The 21,437-nt window shown below is 37.0% G+C and overlaps 1 protein-coding gene across 10 annotated transcripts in view; it reads left to right on the forward strand.

The window, feature by feature from the left end:
• Positions 1 to 21,437, forward strand: part of LYRM9 (LYR motif containing 9) — a 44,860-nt gene that overhangs the window by 5,928 nt on the left and 17,495 nt on the right. For 5 of the 10 annotated variants that reach the window (XM_049802522.1, XM_049802526.1, XM_049802518.1 and 2 more), the window contains exons 2-3: positions 10,682 to 10,736; positions 11,936 to 12,008. The gene's annotated coding sequence lies outside the window, so the exon portion shown is untranslated. Of the gene's footprint in view, positions 1 to 3,953; positions 4,027 to 10,681; positions 10,737 to 11,935; positions 12,009 to 21,437 lie in introns of those variants that run through there. The other 5 variants (XM_049802523.1, XM_049802521.1, XM_049802524.1 and 2 more) reach the window with 2 other exon arrangements.

Here is a 21,437-nt window from a genome sequence, read left to right on the forward strand (position 1 = left end):
TTGAATGAGGCACAAATCCCTGTCCAGCTCTGGGCAATCTATTAATAAGAAGATAGGGAAATAATAAAGTAGTCAAACCAAGTGGATGACCTAGCATAAGCTGGTTAGTCTATCAAAAAGGCATGTTGATGAAGGTGAGCCTCATTTTTGTCTTTAAAGCAGCAGTTTGGGAACTTGGCTTCTTTGAAAAGCGATTAAAATGATGAAATGGTACTTCAATAGAGCTGCACAGGTATGACTGAGATATGGGGTAGGGAGCAACTGGTGTAAATGACAGATGGTGTCATCTAGAGATAGTGCATATCTCTGATGTTGGAGATCAGACTCTACAGGCACTTATGTTGCTTCACTGGCCTGTCAGCCCCGTTTGTGGCTCTTGCAGTGTAGTTTTTGTGATGGTCATGTTGCAGTTGACAGCTTTGCCCCAAGTTTGTTCAGTATACTCTATATACAAATATGAAGATTGTGATTAGCACTGGGGCTTGAATTCATCCCAAAGACTCTCATCTCCAAAACACTGAATTCCAAACCCTGTAGTGGTTTCTACCCAAAAGTGTTTTCTTTTGAATTTTCTGAAGGAGTTACTGAATTCTTTACTTGCTGCAGAGCTTAAGCATGAGCTTGGCTTTAACTGGGAGTCCTCAGGTGCTTAAAGTTGATTTGTAATAGTTTGCCATTTAAAGACTTCAGCCTGATTGTTTAGTTCTTTCTGTCTAATTTTCCTTCTTGCTGCTAAATACCAGTTGCAGGAGGTAGAGGGGAGGTCTTTATCCCCTGAGGCTTTTTAGAGAAAGTGGCAGTTCTACAGTTCTCTCTGTTCTACATTTCTTTGCACCAGAAATGACCCTGCTGCTCTTTGTCACCAGTGTTTCCTTTTATCCCTCTCCTGGCAGCTGCTCTTGCTCCATTTTGATGTTGGAACAGCAAATGAACTCCCTCTGAAGCAAATGTCATGCCAGTAAAGATGTTGAAGCAGCAAGAAAATCATCTCTGTCTCTGAAGACTGAATTGGAGACCTTTGTGAATGAGATGTTCTTAAAATAGCTCCACGGCATGTTATCTTTCTTAGAAGGTGGAGAATTGAAAACAGCACCATGAGCCACTTGTTTTTGTGTGAGCAGGATCCCTAAATAATGTTTTTTTGGAGTGGGGAGAGAAGCAGGTTGTTTACTTTTCCTCCAAATTAAAATAGGTACAATAATATCCAAGCACTTTGTTTCTGCTATATCTTTTATTCAGTGATGGGGGAGGGAGGAAGGAGGCTAAGACACCAGTACTTATGTTTTCTGTATTGTAGATTGAATTAGAATAGAAAATACTGTTGCTGTGGTGGTATTCTTGGGAACACCATCTTTCAGAGACCTGACTTCCTGCTCTGGTTGTCCCACAGTTAGCCTTTTGTTCTGTCATTGATTCTAGTGACAACAAATTGAACAAAGCAATTGAGTTGATCTGAATTGATCCTATGCCTCTTGCTAAGAGTTCTGTCTGCAACATCATGGCTAATGGTCATGATTATTTTTTGTCCTGCATTTGATTACACTGAAACAGTGCTTGCAACAATTTGCTATGTCAGATTAGCTGTATTTTGACCCAATATTCTATAGGTATGACTCAGTGAAGTCCTGGGTAGATTAAACCTTTAGGTTGTTAAGTTCTTGCAGGTGGTGATGTATCTGTAAATACCAGTCAGTTTTGTTTGCTCTAGCTTTATAATGATAGCACAAAGTCCAACCTGATCCTGATTCCTCTCTTTCCCCCACCCCCTGCCTTTATTTCCAGTTTGGATAGCTGCTCAGTGCTTTTTCATGCAATGACTAATTTTGTCTAGCATAATAGCTCATAAATCCTTCACCATGTCACAGTTCCTTGAGTGTTGTAATAGACCAGATGCATTCAGTATCAGAAAAACCTAATCTGTTATGGAAACACTTAAACAGTAATTTTTTTAAATTGCGGTCTTTGCAGCAGCACACCTATCTGTTACAGCAGGGCAATTTTGAGAATGCAACTTAAACAGTTTTTCTCTGAGGTACAGAGTAGTGATTATTCCCTGTGGCCTTGCCAATATTACTGTATTTCTTTGTCATACACACACAGTCCAGATAGGAATACGTACAAGACCAAGACATCTGGAAACTAAGATGAAACAACAAACTTGCAGCCTGGTTCATGACAATGTTTCGCTCCAGCATTGTCTTCAGAGTGTGATCCTGGTAAACTGGGATAATGTAATGCTAATTAAACTTAAGTTTACATAGAAGATTTGTTAGAATTGGTGCAACTCAAAGCCTGCATGCTTTATTAGATCATCACAGATGTGAAAAACAAATTTCATATTGAATCCAAAATTATATCCATATATCTGATAGTAGACTTCAGTAATGTTTATTTGAAATGGACTGTGTGAAGCCAAATCCTTGCTTAGTTCATGTAAGATGGCATGGCTTCCTTCAAACTGACCTCTATGCTGTTTTTTTGTCTTGGGTCTTTTTTAGAAGCAAGGTTCTTTAACTGTGTTATCATGGAAATAGTTTAAAGGTTTTTGTGCAGTGTGGTGTATGGAGCCATTCGGTGTTCTATTTTCCATGTGATTTATTTAACTTATGTCAGATTGTTCAATGGGTGTTTGTACTAATGCTACCTGTCTGAGCCTGCTGTGTTTGTCAGAGCTGGTGAACCACCTGCCCAAGTTATTAACTTACAATGGTTATTTTTACCATAGGTTTACATACCTTTTGATGCTTTGGGCTCCTGTCTGTTGCAGGAGAGTATTTAATATGTAGAGATATTAAGTTACATTAAATATTATGGTCTTATTAAAGGATCTCTGGAATTTCAAATAACTAATCTCAGGTAACCAACAATAAATGTAAAGCCAGAACCTTTTTACCTTTACTGTGGTTTTTTTCACAGTATTGTTAATGAAATAACAGAAACCAATTTCTCCAGGCAAAAACCAGTGTGATTTTAATCTGCGTGTGACAGTACATTTATATATTTTCCAAGAGTTGCATCACCATTTGCTGCTTGTTTAAACACATCACATGTTTAGTGACCTTGTTCTTCTATGTGGTCCACTGTTTCTGAAGTAAAAACTAGATAAAAATAATACCAAGCCAGAAGTTGAGTAGAGTTGCTCTAAATTACCCTAGCTGAAGATCTGGGCAGCCATGGCCTCTAGGGATAGCAGAGATTCTCAACCAGTGTAATGTAAAATACTTCGTACAGGCAAGACTCTCAAGGAAACTGATTAATGTATCATGATAATAAAACCTATGTGGTTCTGGCCCTATGCAGTCTATTATAGTTTGGGTACATTCTTTGGACTGCTGTTGCTGCTGGGTGCTTTTGATTAACTTTTCTGCAGCATACCTCTGATATTAGTGGATTATTTAATTTGCACAGGGTGACCGTGTGCACAATTACTTGTTTATGATGTTCTTAAATATGGTGAAGTGTAATGTCAGGCACAGAGGTAATGATCAGGAGGTTTATTAGTTAGGACAAATCTCTGACAGTAATTCATAATTTACACCTCTCAGTTTTATGTTGGGTAAGCGCATTTGCTTAATTCAGCATCAAGTTTACATGTCATGTAATTCAATTGCTGTCTTGATTCAAACCTAGTAGCTAAGAAAGATAAAGGGTTAAGAAATAATCTTAATTTACATGTAACCTGGTGTACTCATTCAGGTGACTGGAAGGTCTGTTTCTTTGGTTAGATAGACAACGATCATTATGTTGTACATGGAGAATTTTGTTAGTTTAAGAGCTCTTGCTGATATTTTTCCACCCGAATGATCAGCTAGCTTCGGGTGTTTGATTTCCTGATAGCCCCAGGAGAGCCCCTGTCAACGTTCAGTCTTAGCAGCAGAACATAGTAGCAGATATAGCACAAGCTATTTTGGCTATAACATCTGTTGTCTTTTTCTCTCAATATATCGCAGTGCCCTCTTTATGAAGTCCAAGAAACTTTAACTTGTTTTACCCAAATCGTGAAGATGAAGCAATACTCCATGTAAGGTAGAGTTTGGGAATTTGTTAGTTATGCTGTTGCTTCACATAATGATTTACTTGAAAGCAGATATTTTTAAAGAAAATAAATCTTGTGTTATGTGCATTGGGGAGCAATAAATGCACGCCTCACATGTAACGTACATATTAACTGTTGTTATTTTATCAAAAAATGATTTTAATGAATGGAGTACTTGTCTTGCTTATGCAATTGAGTAATCTGTATAGGAGTAGGCAGTAAAACTAATCAGGAAAAGTCTGATACAATATTTTGTCAGAAATGTGAAGAAAATCATCTACAGGTCTGTGAATATCCAAATACTTTTATTTTTCTTGGACTCGGTGGAAGAGGAATTGATAAGTAAAAGTACTAGATGGAAAAATGAAATCACTAATTGAAGAACATGGACTTTTGTAGCAGACGGTTTCATAATCATATGTAAGTTTAATTAGGAGAAACATTAAAAATTGATGTCTTCAATTTTTCACCTTTTGTGTGAGGGTGGAAAGAATTAATTAGCATTACTGATAGAAACAAAGTTTTCTGTGTTTTCTCAGTTGTTTTAAGACCATTGATGTTTTTCCTAATCCTGCTTTTTGACATGATAATGTCCCTTTAAGGGCTTTCTTTACCAGATCAATTCCTTTCCTACTAGGAGAACTAAAGCTTTTCAGCTGTCCATCCAATTTATACTTCTGGACTAAATTTCTCATATCAAGATAACCAGCAGCAATACTCCCCTCAGGAGACTTGTATCAATTAGTTACACGTCCCTAATTTCTGTGGTATTGATGGACCAGTCAGTTGTAAGAAAGCTGTTTTGTAAACAGTTATGGCTGTTGAGGGTTTGTCTTTACTTTTTTGGTGAGGATTTTGTTTGTTTTGAAATACATCTTTTACATGGCAGTTACTGAAAATCTGCAGATTTACACACGTGGATGAAGACGTATGGGGTAGCTTTAGCTCCTTTTGGGATGCTAATTACCTACGGATTTCACATAGGACTAATGAGGTGCCATGTTATACACAGCTAAGCAAATTTATTCTAGAAATACTTACTATGGGAGAATGTCATCCAAAAGATACAGGCCTCTCAAAAAGTACAACAGTTGTTTGTAGCTGTTGTATAAATCTCTTGTGCCTATGGCTGTATGTGTGCCTTGTGCCTGCTACCACTGTGATGCCACTCTGCAGTGTATCAGTCTGAATTCCAGGCATCTTAGAGGCTGCTGGTAACTTTTCTTTCGCCATATAGTCTTAATGATATTCAATTTAATTCACTGTAAAGGGACGTGGGAAGTAAATAGTCTGTAAATGAGACTCTGGGGTGACATAGTAGCAGTCTGGCATCAAAAAGAAGGGGGTGCAGTCTAAAGAGAAACTGTATCTGAGATAACATGGCAATTAAGAAGCCACTGTTGCAGCTTTATATACCAATGTGTATGATGAAGAAGAGATGGTTCTCTTGTTCCAACATGCACTAAGCCTTATCTTTGCAGTATGATGCTATGCTGCTCACCAGATCCTAGAGGATCTATGCAGTATCAGAATCTTCACATCTATCTCATGTAAGCTTTTCTGAATTGCTTCTGATAAGTAGTTGGACATTACTTAGGTTTCTGTTGTTTAGTAGAGGGCTTGGATGTTACCAATGAAGTGCTTGCTTAGCCTTCGCATGCCGTGCTTCTACTGCCCTTGCCTGCAAGCCTTGTCAGTGTATTTCACTATGTAGGTTTGTGCATGTATTTATTTCTGGGTTGTGGGGGGCGATGGGTGGGCAGGGGTTGTGGTGTATGTGAAGAGACAGATTTGGTGAGAGCTAAGCATGTATCAGTTGTATTTTATACTCTGTAGCCGCAGCACTGGCACTGCTTACATCCCTGCTGTCTCACCAGCTCCTCAACATCACTGACCAAGTTTAAGGAAGTGGGAAGAAACTATGGTGCTATATTGATAATGTGAGTGGGAAATGCAATCTAGCAGGAAGGCAGGTTATTCCCCAGCTGGAATGCAGACCAGGCTTCAGTTAATCTCTCCCTTAGCCAGAGAAAGGTGGTTTTAATCTATTTATTATGCATTTGGTTGTTTTTTTCAGCACTGATATATCTGCAAATGCTATAGCACTGTTAGTCTTTTAGTATCCATTTGCCATATTAGCAGATGTATCAGGACATGAAGCTGTTCTCAGTCACTCAAGTCTAATCCCAAGTAGTGCTGTAGGATCTTGTGAATTGCTCTTGGTTCATACAGAAGTAAATGACAGTGTAACATGTTGTTTTTAAGAACCTGCTACCAGCTGTCTTATGATTTTTTTCAGACAGCTGAATTTCTTTTCACTGATGTTTAAGACAAAACTAATTTGATATGATTATTAGAGAAGGAAAATTAAAAGGACAAAATCATACAGGAAGCTCATTAAAATGGAAAGTCTGAAATAACTGGGTAATTGGGCATTGATTTTGTCCTCACCCCCTCACTTTCTTTATGAGCAGTTTTGTATTAAAAGTCTACAGGATGATGCTCCAACATCTGTTATTGCTGAAACAAAATTATTTGCTTAGTTTTTTTCTTCTCTCCACATTCTTCCAACATCTGCATGTGTAGATCTGTCCTGTATATTAATCATATCTAACACTGCTCCTTTCCAGGGAAAATGCATCAAAGGGTGTGGAATTCTATCTTCGGTTAGGAGGGGGATGTTTTGGTGTGGGATTTTGTATTGCCATTCACTTTTATTAGATATTAGGTGACTGACTGTGAAACAGAATAATATGAATGAGGACTCTGAGGGCTGCTAGCATGAAGCCCATGTGCAGCTATGTTGCTCTCAAGTGTGTTTATGTGAAACAAAGAAGTTCACAGGCTATGGCCTGTCTGTCTTCTGAAATGTTAGTGTCACCTTACATGATTAAAACTATGCAAATAATTTTCCTTATTTTCTTTTCTCAGAATGTTTGTAGGCAAATCACCATCTTTTAAAAGTATTCCACATTGAAAATGCTCAATAATTGTGTTGGGGTTTTGATTTTTTTATTTTTTTTTTACTTTGTAGGTTGATTCTGTAAATTGATTATAAATCTGTCTTGCTGAATGTTTGCTGTTTCAATCGTTCTGGCTGTGCTTATTCTGATATAGAGCAATGTATTTTCTTTGTTTTATGTTTTGGATGATTGCTAAAATATATATGGTTACATGTGCCATTTTTAAGATTCAGTTTGTTTATGAATGTGACTTACTGCTTCTCCTCAGTATTTGTACTATAAAAATACAACTGCATGAAGGTTCATAGCAAGAAAACAGAAAAAGCTGAACAATAGATTTGAAATAATATTTGGAAATCTCTTCTGATCTCTAATTATGATGATGTTAATTGTGTCTTCCAGTCTTCAACTATGTTCTTGTTCAGAAAGCACATGTTTAAATCCATTCCTATCCAGGAAAATGCTTGAGCTTAATTTTAAGCATGTGCATAAGTTATATTAGTTAAATGACTCATAACTATTTGCTTAAATCCTATCCAGTGTTAGAATTGCGATGTAAATACAGTAATAAATAAGATAAATATGGGTGTCAGTTTTGCTATTAATTTATCACTGATTTTGACTTTTACAGTCATTTTCATGGTATACAGTTGAAATCAGAAAAGAATGGGAATTTCAACTAATTTTTTTAATATGCTGAAATGTATTAACTTACACAAAAGAATCCATGTTATAGTAATCCTGTATATATACAGGAAAAGACTACTCAGCGTGCATGGCAGATGGTTTCAAAGGAAATCCTCGAGAGCTAGGATTAAAAAGCAATTTTCAGCAAGTTTAAAATGGGTCTCCATATTTGGGTCACGGATATTTAACTCTTTCATTGCAAACAAATGAGGGAGAAGTCTTGTCGGATTATTATGGAAATGTTTCTTTCAATAAAAGCTGACCAGTGCTCACTGTGCAAGAAAGAAATGAGAATGTCAGTTGATTCTGCTTCTGATCCTGTTCTAACAGCAGGAAGTAGAGTTGTGATATACAGAGACAGTGGTATGTTGCAAGTTAATGGAATTCATTGTTCGGCTAACAAACAATGGCAACCCTTTTTAAAAATATGTATATGGCTTCAATTTTTGTCTGCCCACTGAAGCAAATTTACATGAAGACAAACACAAAAATTGAAGAACAAAATATGAAGAATGATTTTGATTTTGTTCTTCTGGGTCTGCAAAGTTGGAATTTCCAGGGAAACACAAGGTATAAAGATGAAAGTACCTAAATTCCATTTAGTTTCTGATTTCTGAACTCTGTTCTTGCCCCTGTCAATTTTCATTGATTTCATTGGCCTTTGGATCATAGCTTCATATTTTTATACTGCAGCAGAGATATGTGGATAATCCTGCTCCTCTCTCTTACCCATCACTTTTTATTTTAAACTTTCTGATAAGTAATTTCTGGTGTCTTAGAAATGGCAGATTTATACCTGTTTACATTTAGTAGATTATACTTAATTACTGTTTATTAAAGTGAAAAGACTTTACATATAGTGTTTTTCTATTCCTTTTGGATATGGCAAACAAGTCTGATACATGATAAATAAGAAATTGAACAGCAATACTTTTGTTCAGTCATAGACAGGAATGAACATGGGCTCCAAGTTTTGCTTGGAAGTATGTCTTGCACTTAGAAATGGAAAGCAAGCCCATGTTTTCTCAAACATGTTTTAGGGGCACGCTAGAACTTTATTTTTAAATTTTTTTTTAAAGGCTATATTCTGAATTAAATACTACCATACAAATGTTTTTCCAGTCTGCAGCTGTTTAGTGGTGGTGTTTGAACATCCAGAAATACCATCATCAATACAATGCATAAAAGTGTGCAGATCGGCTTTGTATTCTAAGAGCAAAAGAAGACACTGGGCTTTTAGTTGGTAAAAATAGCACAGCAAGTTGGAGATTATTATCTTTAACTAACTTATACCAGCTAGTAAACGTACCAAGAACGTAATTCACATTTACATCAGTGCTTCTTTATACACTTATGGCAGTGTAAAGGAACCTCAAGTTTGACATGAGCTAACTTTTCTTTAAAAGGACTCTTCTATTTCCAAAGTAGAAATTCAAGTTAGACCTTAAGCAAAGTTTATCACTAAACAATGAAATACAGCAACTGATACTATTTTGTGTTCTCAAAGCTCAACTGGGTGTATTTTGAGTAGATTTGGAAAGCTTTCTGAGCAAAGGTGCCTGATGCTCTTCTAAGTGAATTATAGAAGTAATTGCTGGTTTAAATTTCAGCCTATGGAGAAGTTAATTGCTTTGCTCTTTGGCTATTATATTGGCTACATGTTAACAGCAGAGGACAATGTGCTTCTGAAAGGGCTTTGTAAATGTCCTAGTGGGCTAACTAACTGCAGGTATATCTATAAAATGTTAATTAACAATGCTAAATAATTGGTGTTTTCTGCAGGACTGATTCAAGGTAGATATCAGAGGTCCTATGTGCTATTCAGAAAAGAAAATTCAGACTATGAATGAAAATAATGTTATAAGGCAGCTCTCAGTGTTCACTTCCTGTACCAAAGCTAGAAAGCTTCAGTGGACTCCGGATTGGCTTTTAGTTAAAGTTGAATCTGTTCTTCTAGGTCCTTGTTTTACCTTCTATGGGAAGTTTACCTGCGTGCATCTTGATATGACAAGACCTAGCTTCTTGCGATCTTACCAGGTGTTTTTATCTTAGCATAATCTGTCTCAGATGATTATTCCAGCAAAAGGGAAACAGTCCTTTTAGTTGTAACAATTGGGCTTTAAAATTTGTGAGCCATCAGGACAAGGAATAAGTTTAAGGAACTGTTCGAAGTGGAACACAGAAGTGGGTTAGTGGATGTTTGCAGAGCACTCCTTGGTAGCATGGGAACAGCATGGAAGAGAGCTTTGAGATAGTAGTTACATTAAAAATAAAATGAGTAACTGGTGGAACTTATTATAGGCTAATTCAAGGCAAAATTCCACATCTCTGTGTTAGAGATGAGTAAGGAGAGAATATGCTATCAGGAACTTGGAAATGAAAGTAAGTAACTTCTGTTTATGTAATAAAAGGCAGAAGCAGTAAGTGAATGCATCTATGTTAGTCTTCTCTTTGAAGCAATCAATTAGGAAAACATTTTATAGCATTGATGAACAATAGTAGGACAACACTGAATCCAAAGAAAAGGGCACTGGATGCTCAAGATGCAGATTGATGAGAATCTGGATGGCAGCGTTAATTGTGTGAATGGATGACAAAGGCTTTGCCCGAGATGTCTTGCAAGAAAGGATGCATAGGCCTTAGCTGCAAACAAAGCATCTCCTATGAATATAACCAAAGTGTGATTTTTTGAATGCTTAATTCTTGGAACCCATGTTCCCAATGTAATTATGTTCCTTCAGAGGGCAATTATGAGTGCCTAAATTAGATGTCAAAAATTGAACATCCCAAGCTGTTGTCAACCATGATGTGTCACCAAGTTATGATACTATTAATACTTGGGGAAAAAAAAATTCACCCATGACAACAGTTATCTTTGATCCACATGTTTATAAGTGTAGTTCAGAATTTTGCCTTCGATTTTTCGAAGGCTTGCATCTTTCAAAGGGAGGCATAATAGATGAGTTCAGATTCTTCTGTCATTTTTATCTTCTAGGACTCTTGTTTCAAGTGGCTTTTGAAAATTTCTGTGAAGTACCAGATGATCTGAGGTAAGATCTGATCCAGATGTCTTTGGATAGTCAGAGCAATCCATTCTCTTGACTTCAACAAACTTACGATCAAGTTCTAAATGAAGGAATTAGTGTTGACTTTAGAGAATTAGTTGATTTCCTTTACTCACTGTACAGTCAAGTATTTGATAAAGCAGGGGTTCCTTGTATGGAGTCAATTTTCTGATGGGTCAAAAGCAGTTTTTTGTTGATGCAAAACACAATGGAAGGGGAGTAAGCTCATGCAGATCACCAAAAATTAGACAGACAGGTGGAAAAGAGTAGGCTCATGCAGATCACCAAAAGATTAGACAGGCAGGTGGCCCCTGTTAGGGGCCAAATGAGTCATCCAGAAACTACACCAATATGTGCAATGCTGAAGCAGTGTGTGACATGCTGTTAAAATGTGCTAAAAAGAATACTGTAAAAGGGAAGATTCTCAGATGTTTGTCTGCTAGAGCTGTAAAAATGTTCTACTTTGTATTGGTTGTGCATTGTTTGTTTTCAGTTAAAATTATAACTCTCAGGGAAGTAATTCCTAGTTTTCTGCAGCCTTCTTGGAGATGATTTTGAAAGTGAAGGTTGGTACTGCAAGTAGGGTATTGTTCAATAAGTTACTCCCTTTGCTTCTTCCTGCAGAAGTGTCCTACAGCATTTTGAGATGAGATTGCAGCACTATGGCAGTGGGAATGGAAAGCCAAACAACCATCCAGGCCTAATACTTCTTAAATTTTACTGAGGAGCTACCAGACTATCCTAATGTTGATAAATCCTTTTTCCAAAGCAATGTTCTGCTCTCTGACAAATATGTAAATTTCTGAAATTATGTCATTGTACAGAGTTCTGGATACTAGAAACCATGGCTCTTTAAAGTAGTTAAAAGCTTTCTTACCTTCAGAAACTCTTAACAGGAAATATTGAAGGTTTGGTTTCACTGAGTGGTTTGGAATTTCTCCCTACTTATATCTTTTTGTAGTGTATGTTTATTAAAAAGTGTTTTCTGAGTAGATTACTGAAAGCAATAACCTATTCATATCAAGGCCATGAATTCATGTTTAAGGTAACTAGTTAGGCAGAAGTGAAAGCTTACATACTGATAAATTCTGCTATAGATGGGCCTCTCTGCACGTCTTTATGGATGGTATTTTAAGTAGCAAGTTGAGGAGAAACAGATAATGAAAATTGATTTTTCTCTGCAGGTCTCTTGCTTGCTGTTGGACTTCGACAGACCTAATCTGTGAAGATAATTAAAGTTCCTTTGCTCTGAATGCTGTAAGTGATTTTTTTGTTTGTTTGTTTTATGGAAATCGTTAGGAGTCTATTTGACTCACGTATGGATGAAAGGTGAAAATGCCAAATCACAAACAAATGGTACAAATGAAGTTGATGCAGGCTTGTTATATGACTGTACATGTTTGCAGGAGGCATTTCTAAACAGCATTTTGTATTCGGGAACACCCCTGTCTCCATTCCAGCCATGCTGATAAATGCAGTAGCAGAACCCTAATGGCAAATTGCCAGTGAAGATACCAAAGGAAACAATATTTTTGTGCTTCTATCAGGACTACAACTAGATTACTAATCTCAGCATGGTGGAGGGAATCTGCTGTTGCTGTGTGTATTGTATTTGGTTGAGAAGAAACACCTGAAATATTAGTATAATATCTTAACCAGAGTATCATGTAGAGAAGCTGGAGGGGTGATAAAACTTGTGAATGAAAAATTTTCCCATTGGTAATGACAGAGTGGTGTCCCTGGCTATTATTTAGCATAACAGTTGTTTGAATTTCAGGTGCCATGATAATATAGCAGCAGATTTAAAATACAGCTTTATTGTTTAATAGACTTCTCACAGGAGCAGGCTTGACTGCTTTAAACCCTGTAAATGTAGAAGCATGGCTTCTGGAGCATCTGGGATAATACCCCCCATAGTACATGGAATCCAGCAATTGTATCTGGTAGGCTGCTGCAGGGGGGCAGAAAGTTGGTAGGAGGCTGGAAACAGAATGCCATGTTTTTGACCTTGTTTCAGCATCTCTTTAGTATCCTTAGGACACAGCTAGCGCTCTGCTGATTCTATAATTACTAGTTATGTGTGTTACTAATGACACATTTCTTAAAGACACTCTCATAGCAATAAAACAGTTGATATTCTTGCACCAGTGAAAACAGGCAAAGAGCTCTTCATACGCCCATTTTTTTTCTCCAAAGCTGTGGGAACAATTTCCTGGCTTGTAGAACAAAGAAGCTAGAACAAATTACATAGCCAACATCTGCACCTGGCTCACTTATTAAGCAAGTATTTGGCATAGATGCTAAACCATCCTCTGCCAAGAGAGCCATGCCGATACAGTTGTTCAGGGATGAAGTTGTGATAATGTCTTTTCCTTTTTGGTTCACCAAAGCTATTTTCTTGATTTGTCAAACTGAAAATTTTGTTGGAAAGGAAAATATCTTTTTACTTTTCGATATCAGAGGTTAATTAATGGCTAATCAAACTTTTTCTAACCAACCATGTTAATCTTATGATGGTGTATCACTTTAGTTCCAATGGCAGACACATCACATATGGGTTGCCATTTTGATGGCTCTGAGTGGTAATCTGACCCATAAAAACTGAAGCATAATATGCAAACTGATTTTTTTTCTGGCCTGCCCTATACTTGATGCCATCTGTGTTAGGATGGAAAAGAGCCTGCTCAAAATGTGGGCTGCCAATTTTAAGCAGAGTGGTAGTGTCAGTCACAGTTGGATTTTAAAGAATAGACTCATGTGAATGAGAAGGAAGATTCTTCTGAGAACAGGAAGTTTCACTTGACATGTCTGTTAATCCATGTGAAGAATTCATGGAAAGGTCTGATGAATGTTCCATAGGCCACAGGATTTAAGTAAACTAAACTGACTTTCTAAAAATCAAGAAAAACCACTCAACTTCCAAATGTTGCTCTCCCTCCCACCACTGCCTTCTATTGCTGTCATCCATAATGGTATACAGTGCAGGAAGCTGACAGTATCTGATCCTGTCAAGTATTTGCAGTGTATCCATTCAGCAAAGCCAATCATAGTAAATTATTTTGTAAGTTTTGTAGATATGTATTTTTTAATCTGTTATATGAATCCTGTTGAAGTCACAGCATTCAGAGCCTTGGGCTCCTATTTCTGAATTCCTATCTTTGACAATTAACAAAAATCTATGTTGTAGATGAAAGCGAGTACCTATCTGCTGCTCAAAAGCCCAGTGTCTTTTGAGCGTATCAGCTCAAAAATTAAGATATTTAAGCACCTGATTTTCATTGTAGTCAATAAGATCTCAGTTCTCTTGTACACAATTTGAGACAGCCTGTGCTCTGAAGTCAGAGATTCAATGACCCTGTCTTATGTGTAATGAAAAGTGTCTTCATACTATTTATAATCCAAAGAAACACTTTAAATGATTTTTACTGGTCAGGAATATGGTCTGCAGAAATCTCTGATTATTTTTTTTAATCTCTTTAAATTGATTACATTGTTTGAATGTCCATTTGCTTTTGCAGTAAGGAATCATGTAAAAGAAGGCACTCATCAATGAATTTCATGTTCGTGACACACTTGAACATCCCTCTCAGGTCCTTTTTAAGCCTTTTATTTCCAGGCTAAATAAACACCAATTTCAGCAATGTCTCATTTATTCCCTTTAATTACTGCCGTTGAGAGAAAGTTTCTGCCGATGCAAATGTGCTATTTTGTCATGTCACATCAAATTGCATCAGCCTTATATTTAGGAACAAAAAGAGGGGGAGGCTGAGACAGGATGTGGCTACAAATGGAACCAAAGGGTTTTCTTAAATATAGGCTGAAAATAGACAATTGAGGCAGTGATGCTTTTTCAAGCAAAAATCCATGAAAGGGAAAATCAAGTCTGTGACGACTGAAATGAAAAGCAGGGCTGGGGGTGTGAGAAGAGGGAGTTCTAGATGGAGGCGTGGGCTGGTGTCAGGGAAAAGCTGATGAACTTCTCATTTATGTAAACACCCTTTGCATGGTCAGATTGGTGTGAAGTGGTTTTAGCATATCTTAGACCACATACATGTCCTCTTGTTCCTTCTGTGCTGGCTAAAAAAGTTGCTAGCCATGCTTCCCTCCAGCTTGTTGCAGCGCATGCCACCTGCCCTTTCCTTTGTGATTATCTCCCCTTCAGGTCTCAAAGCTGAACTTATTGATTGCTTCCCAACTAGACTTATTTAGATTGAAAAAAAATTTAATGACTGGTCTTTGCTACCTTGGATGTCTCAGCTTAACCAAGTCACTTGCAGGAATTGTCCTAAATACCATACAGCTTTATTCTCATTGACTTATCTGTCACTATATGCTGCCTTTATGTAGGGGCTGTTCATTAGATTTTTTTTCTTCTCAAAACATTATCAAATTCCCAAGCCTAAAATCAGTATGGTGCAAAATGGCTCAACTTTATTCAATTCTTTGTGCCTGTTTACATGATGGTGAATTTGCTAGTGTTGGAAGCATTTCTTCTGGCGCCTGGGTCAACCTGCAGAATTCTGAGTGTGTTCTGTGTAAGCTCCATAAGCAAAAATCAAGTAGTTTGTTCTCTGTTATTTTTGGATGCATTTTGTAGGGTTGTACTGTACTAGATGAGATTTTGGGGTTTGTTTTTTTTCTAGTGGGCTAACCAAACAAATAGTAGTAAAGTTAAAGGAAGAGCATACCCAATTAAGCGGGAAGAAGTTGAAGGAAAAAAACTGGCAGGAGGCATATAAAATTTGTGAATCACGGCTAGCAAAATTTACTTAAACTGCATTGGAAATATATGAAAAAATAGTTATTTTTCAGATGCTTGGTATAGTGTATTAAATTCTAGTAACCTAGCAGGCCTTTAGAGCGTTAATATGCAATACTTACATACTCAAAATATCTTTAAACATGAATTAACTCCTAAAAGGCTCTTGCATTGCAGGAGTGTTGTTGTCCATCTATAACAGACAGTTGCCTTGAACAACTTAGTTACTCATATGTAGCTTAAGAAACTCTGCTGCAATCATAAAACTCAAGCCCAGTCATTCAGGGTGCCAGCAAACATAAGGTTTTGTGGTTCAACAGAAATTATTAGAAATGTGCTGATTTACACCAGCCAAGAATTTGGGCTAGTGACTTTAATGTTGCCTTCAGTGGCATTTGCCTGGAGTAACTGTGGTAGGAAAATGAAGTCCTCCAAATCAAGTTCCAATACAGATACAATACCAGTATTCCAGATTGTTAGGTTGGACATGAACTGAAATACTTGCCATAAATGAATTTATTTCTTTTAACTGCTTCCAGCAATAACTCTCAGCTCACTAAACTAAAACTAAATAGATGTGGTAAATAGGCAGGGGCAAAAGTTGCAGTAGCTGTCCAAATAAATGTAGGAGACTTCAAACAATCCATCACACTAAATTTGCTTTAAAATGTACTGTCTGTTCACAAATAATATTTCTAAAAAATTGTTCTTGAGGAATGTCGGTTTGGTTCTTCAGAAAATGTTAGCAGCTTCCCCATGGAAAACACTTTTGTGCCCTCAGAACTGGGCAGAAAATGATCTACTAAAATCAAATGCATAAATTATGCATGTAATACAGCTTGCTTTGAAATGACGAGTCTGATCAGAGCCTGATGGCAATTAAACTGAGTTGTGAAAGATCAGCTGTGTTTGAGAATCATCAGAACTCTCAATGCGGATGTGATCTGTAGGTGTGCTAGCAGCACCTACTTATCAAATTAGAAAAATACTATTCACTTACAGCTAAGCACTTGCATTCTCTCCTCAGAAGTAATTGGTGATGTTAGAGGTAATATTTTTATTCTTGTCACCAAGGATAATAAAAATGCAGTAGAAGCTTAGAAACTTGTATATTTACAGCATTATGACAAATATAAGTCTAGTAGTATTTCAGACTGAGGCTAGACAGGCAAAGAGGCACCCAGCTCTTCATGGTTAGATATTACCAGTCCTCCAGGACTGTAAAATATTAAATATAGTGATGCTGTAATCCAGACTCTTAGTTTTTAAATTCTTTACAACAGGAAAATAACAACCCATGGTGTTAAATCCATATACACAATGAAGCTTGATGGAAACAAGGCAATGAAAGGTTTACCTTAAGCTTTATAGACAAAACTTCAGCGTGTGATAGTTTGTCCACTTAAGGTGCACAGGCCCACAAATGGGAAGAGAGGCATGCTACTGACATCTTCTAGCCTGAGTAGTAAGAGGCTTGTGTCTTGTACTTGATTGCAATACCTGGTACTCTGTCTCTTGTGATTTTTGTTTGGTAAATGCATCCCTTGTCTGTGGCATCTGACTAGACTGTAAGTGGAAGTGTAACAGTCTAGGTGCACTTCCTCCAGGAGTGGAGAGAGAAGGCAAGAGTCCTGTAGAAATTCTGGTGGTACTTAAAGCATTAATTTACATAGAATTTCTTATTTTTCAATTTCAGTTTAATCCAATTCCCAAGACTTAAGACAATCACATCTGATTTTTTTCCTCCGATGACTTTTTTAGTACATGAGAATTAAAAAATGCCTCAGTAAAATACTTTTTTTTCATAGCAAAGAATGCATTTCTGTTAGATTTTTCCAAAGCAAACCACAGACATATTAAATGGGGAAGGAGAAAGATAGATGTTTGTTTTGTAGTTGGGGTTTGTTTGTTTTGAACTGAATAAGTCTGAAAATACTAGATATAAACTGCAGATCAAATGAAAAGACTCCATAAGCATTCTCCAGATTGTTCATCAAAAAACGACCCAACTGACAACACTACAACAAGAAAATGTTTTTAATTAATGTCTTCAGTTAAAGGAAAAGCATTGTGGGACTCTTAAATATATTATTAAATCTGTATTGTTTAGATAATAGGATGGGGAAAGACACTTGTGCTGAGTGCTGTGTCAAATTCGTCAGGGCATGTTTTAATTCTAGTTCACTTGCTGGATTTCACAGCTATTTGTCTGGGTATTGGGGTAATTTGGAGGGTTGAGTGAAGCCAGATGACTGTAATGAACTCATTTGGTGTCTTTGACTCATTCTGGCAAAAAAAGATGCTATTTATGGGGTATTTTGTATTGTTAAGACTTCTGTTCCTCCTGTCTCTCAAACTTTCTCTGGGCCACTGTCTTTGCACAATCACCAATAATTACATCAAATTAATTCAGCATAATTGAGTTAATTATTAGCACTGGAGGTTAACAACATGACTTCAATTGAACCAAAGCTTTTATCCCCCTTTTCCTGAGGTTTCACAAAATGTAAACAAATCTGAATCATGGATGAAACCTAAGGCAGCTCCATTTCCATCAAGTGCTTTTGCCAGTCAGAAGAACTATCCTGCCACATTAATTCGCTCAGACAGGTGTTGATAAATGTGCTGTCTGCTGCAAAGGGAAAAGAATAGTGTGGCATTCAGTATCAACATCCAAATACTTTAGAAAAAAGGAAATATTTTAATTACTCCAGAGCCATTCAGTCAAAACCAGAAAGATAGAATAACCATTAATAAAAATTCAGATATATAGCGGGTATTGAACCTGGTTTAGCTGACATACATCAAGAAATTAAAACATAGGTTCCAAAGATTCAGAGGATAGTTTTTTGAATTAGGGATGCTATTGTGAATCACTATGTAAGACACAATCAATATCATGATTCCTTGTATAAGGTGGTATTTTGAGAATTAGAAGATATGGTTTCTATTCTCAGCTCTGCTATTGACTCATTGTGTGACATTGCACAAGCCACTTAATTTTCTGGAGCACAGTTTCTTTTCTCAGATATTCTCCCTCTTAGAGATCCAAGAGGGTTGTCTCTTTCTGCTTGTGAATCCATGGTCTATGGATAGTGCAATGGGACACTTGGATCACTGGTGTCTTGATGTATTGCAATGGATCTCTGCACTGAGAACTCCGCCAAGGGTAAAAGCAAGGTTTCACCTTTAGCGCCAAGGGCTAAAATTGAGATCCAACTCCTGCTTTCTGTAAAGTGCAGCATGTTTGTTTTAATCTATTGTAGCAAGAATTCTGAGCTGGACACTCAGATCAAGAGTTTTGGTTTGAACTTAATTCTATAGACAATAAAACATGAATTTTTTTCTCCTAACTTCATCTCAGCCAGAGCTATAAATTAGTTACTTGATATAGTTGGTGTGTTGGTGTAATCAATTAAAAGCAAGCTCTATATCTCTGAAAGCAAATGACCTGCAGAGTTCTATAGAGTGTTTTTCTTATATACCATTCTGACTCAATGACAAAAATACCCAAAAGGTGGGGGAGGGAAGTGAAGTTTTGAAGAAATCATGTCCCAGTTGTAAGACTTTTTTTTTTTTTTTTTTTTTACCTGGCCAACAGGATATCTGGGATCTATTTTTGATTCTGCTATTGATGTGTTATGTGAAGATTAAGATTATTATTTAATTTTTTCTTTATGTCTTTTTGGGGGAAAGTAGGGCTAAAGATACTTGGTTTGCATTTATGCTTGAGTTCTGTGAGTTCTGTATATGGTAAGGGTTATTTAACAATGGGTGAATTTTCTGGGACAGATTGCAGAAGATGGATAAAACTGTCTTGCTTGAAAACTGCTTACAAGATTCTGGGACAAAGTGAAAGTGAGTCTGCTGCTGACATGTTGATCCTAGGTTCAGGTGGTATCAGGTTGGAAAGAAATAAGATTACCTTTTGTTTTGAAAAGGTGCAATACAATATTACTAATATAATGTATAATACTATAGTACAGTGTTACTAATCATGAGATGGTTATCTATTCTAAGCAATAGACAACTGTGGCTTTAAATTGTAGATACCTCTGCAGTTATCAAATTTGTAAGAATTTTTTCGAAAATATTTGGTTTTTCATCTTACTACTTTAACTGATGTTAATTTAAATCTAGGCGATGATGGGGGAGGAAGAGGGAAGTTGTATTACTAACATGGAAATTCTCAATTTATACTTTCTATTCTCTTTTAAATCATATCCATGACTTTGCCATGAAAACAGATGACAAACAGCCTTCTTCCACACAAGGTGTGCAGGGGTGTGCAGATGCAGATGCCCTTTTAGCACCGCAGGGAGAATTAGGCTCCCAGGAGGTCGAATCCTGTACTATAAGTGACTGCAGGTTTGTTAAAGTCAGTGGAGCTGTGCTAGCCTGTTGATGTTGTTAGAAGTCTGATCTATTGGTAGACTTTCAAAGACTATTTAGAATTTATGAAACTCTCCTCTTCCAGTGTACAGTTTCTGTTTTCCTTTTGGAAGCCTGTATTAAATCAGGACAGGAAAGAAACAATAAGGACTGAGCTAATGTAGGCAACAACACATTTAGTCCTGTGCTAAAGCAATGTGTAGGCCTGCAATTTAAATATATTACACTAGGTAACATCTACCATCACTGTCAGCCATAGTTTTAATTACTTCCCTTTTTTAATTGGGTCAAATTATGGAGCACTGGAATCAATTGTTAAGTAGCACTTTCTGGAGCCAGGTACCAATTTCCTGGATGATGGAGTTCCTTCAACATTTTTCTTTTCATCTCAAAAGAATATCTTACAACTTTCTAAAATAACAGTATCTTATTCGTAGAGGAGAATGGTCCCTGAAGGAATGAGGGCACGGGGCGTGTATAGCTTTTTCACCATCCAAAGCATGGAGAATGTAGAAGTCTCATACCACAGCTGGCTTTGTGAGGAGCTCTCTCTTGTGGTGTCCCACTGTAGCCAGCAAAGGTTTTTAAGGAATAAGGTTCCTTTCTCAAAAACCAGTTGCTGGACTGGGAACTCTTTCTTTGCGATAAGTGTGTTGCTAGCTAGACTTACCCTTTGTTTTTCTTATGAAGCAGATTCTCTTTAGAGCATGGCCAGGTCATGGAGAGTGACAGTAAAGTTTCTGGGAAAACTTGAGATATGGCTTTAAGACCTCAGAAATGTTTCTAAGATATGGCGGGCATCTGCCCACATGATTAGCTGTTGGTATGGTAACAATCCCTGATTAGTGAACTGTACAAGTTAAAATCCCCCTTAAGAGGCTAAAGACTCCTAGACTTAAATGTTCTGTAATACTGCTGCTTATAAACATTTCTCCCATAAACAGACATGTATTTTGCTCAAGATGTGGTGGGCCAAATTCATAATTCCACCACAGACATGGTTTATGCCAGGGAAGGTTTTGGCTCAGATTATTACTTGGATTGAGAGCAAAGGATTGGAAGATGCTAAATTTCAGTAGGTGTGGATTTGAAATAACGAGACAGCAAGCTGTTCTTGATGCTGCTGTAAAGGATAATGTAAACTGGGAAGGACAATTACAGGACGAACTGTAGATACTAGGGCATTGGACAAGTACCATCGTCATTAGTCTAGGGATTATGTGTGTATAGTTAGGACTGGAAAGGATGTGCTGTGGTAGATAGGTAAAATGAGAGGTCATACTTGAAAGCTCTGTTATACTGCAGGTTTTAGTCCCTTGTAGGCTGGATATGATGTTTGTACTAAAGGAATGTTAAGAGGTATACCTTGGGCATTCTTGGTTTAAAAAAAAAAAACCACCAAAACCAAACACAACACTTTATTAATCTTTAGTCAGTAGTGTAGGTCATTGTGACTTTTGCTTTTTTTAAAATTCTGACTCTACCTTCCCATGACTGTCCTATTGAATTTTTGTACTTTTACTTTTCCAAGTAGA

Source organism: Accipiter gentilis, chromosome 6, assembly GCF_929443795.1.
Source record: "Accipiter gentilis chromosome 6, bAccGen1.1, whole genome shotgun sequence".
In the NCBI taxonomy this organism is placed as follows: Eukaryota; Metazoa; Chordata; class Aves; order Accipitriformes; family Accipitridae; genus Astur; species Astur gentilis.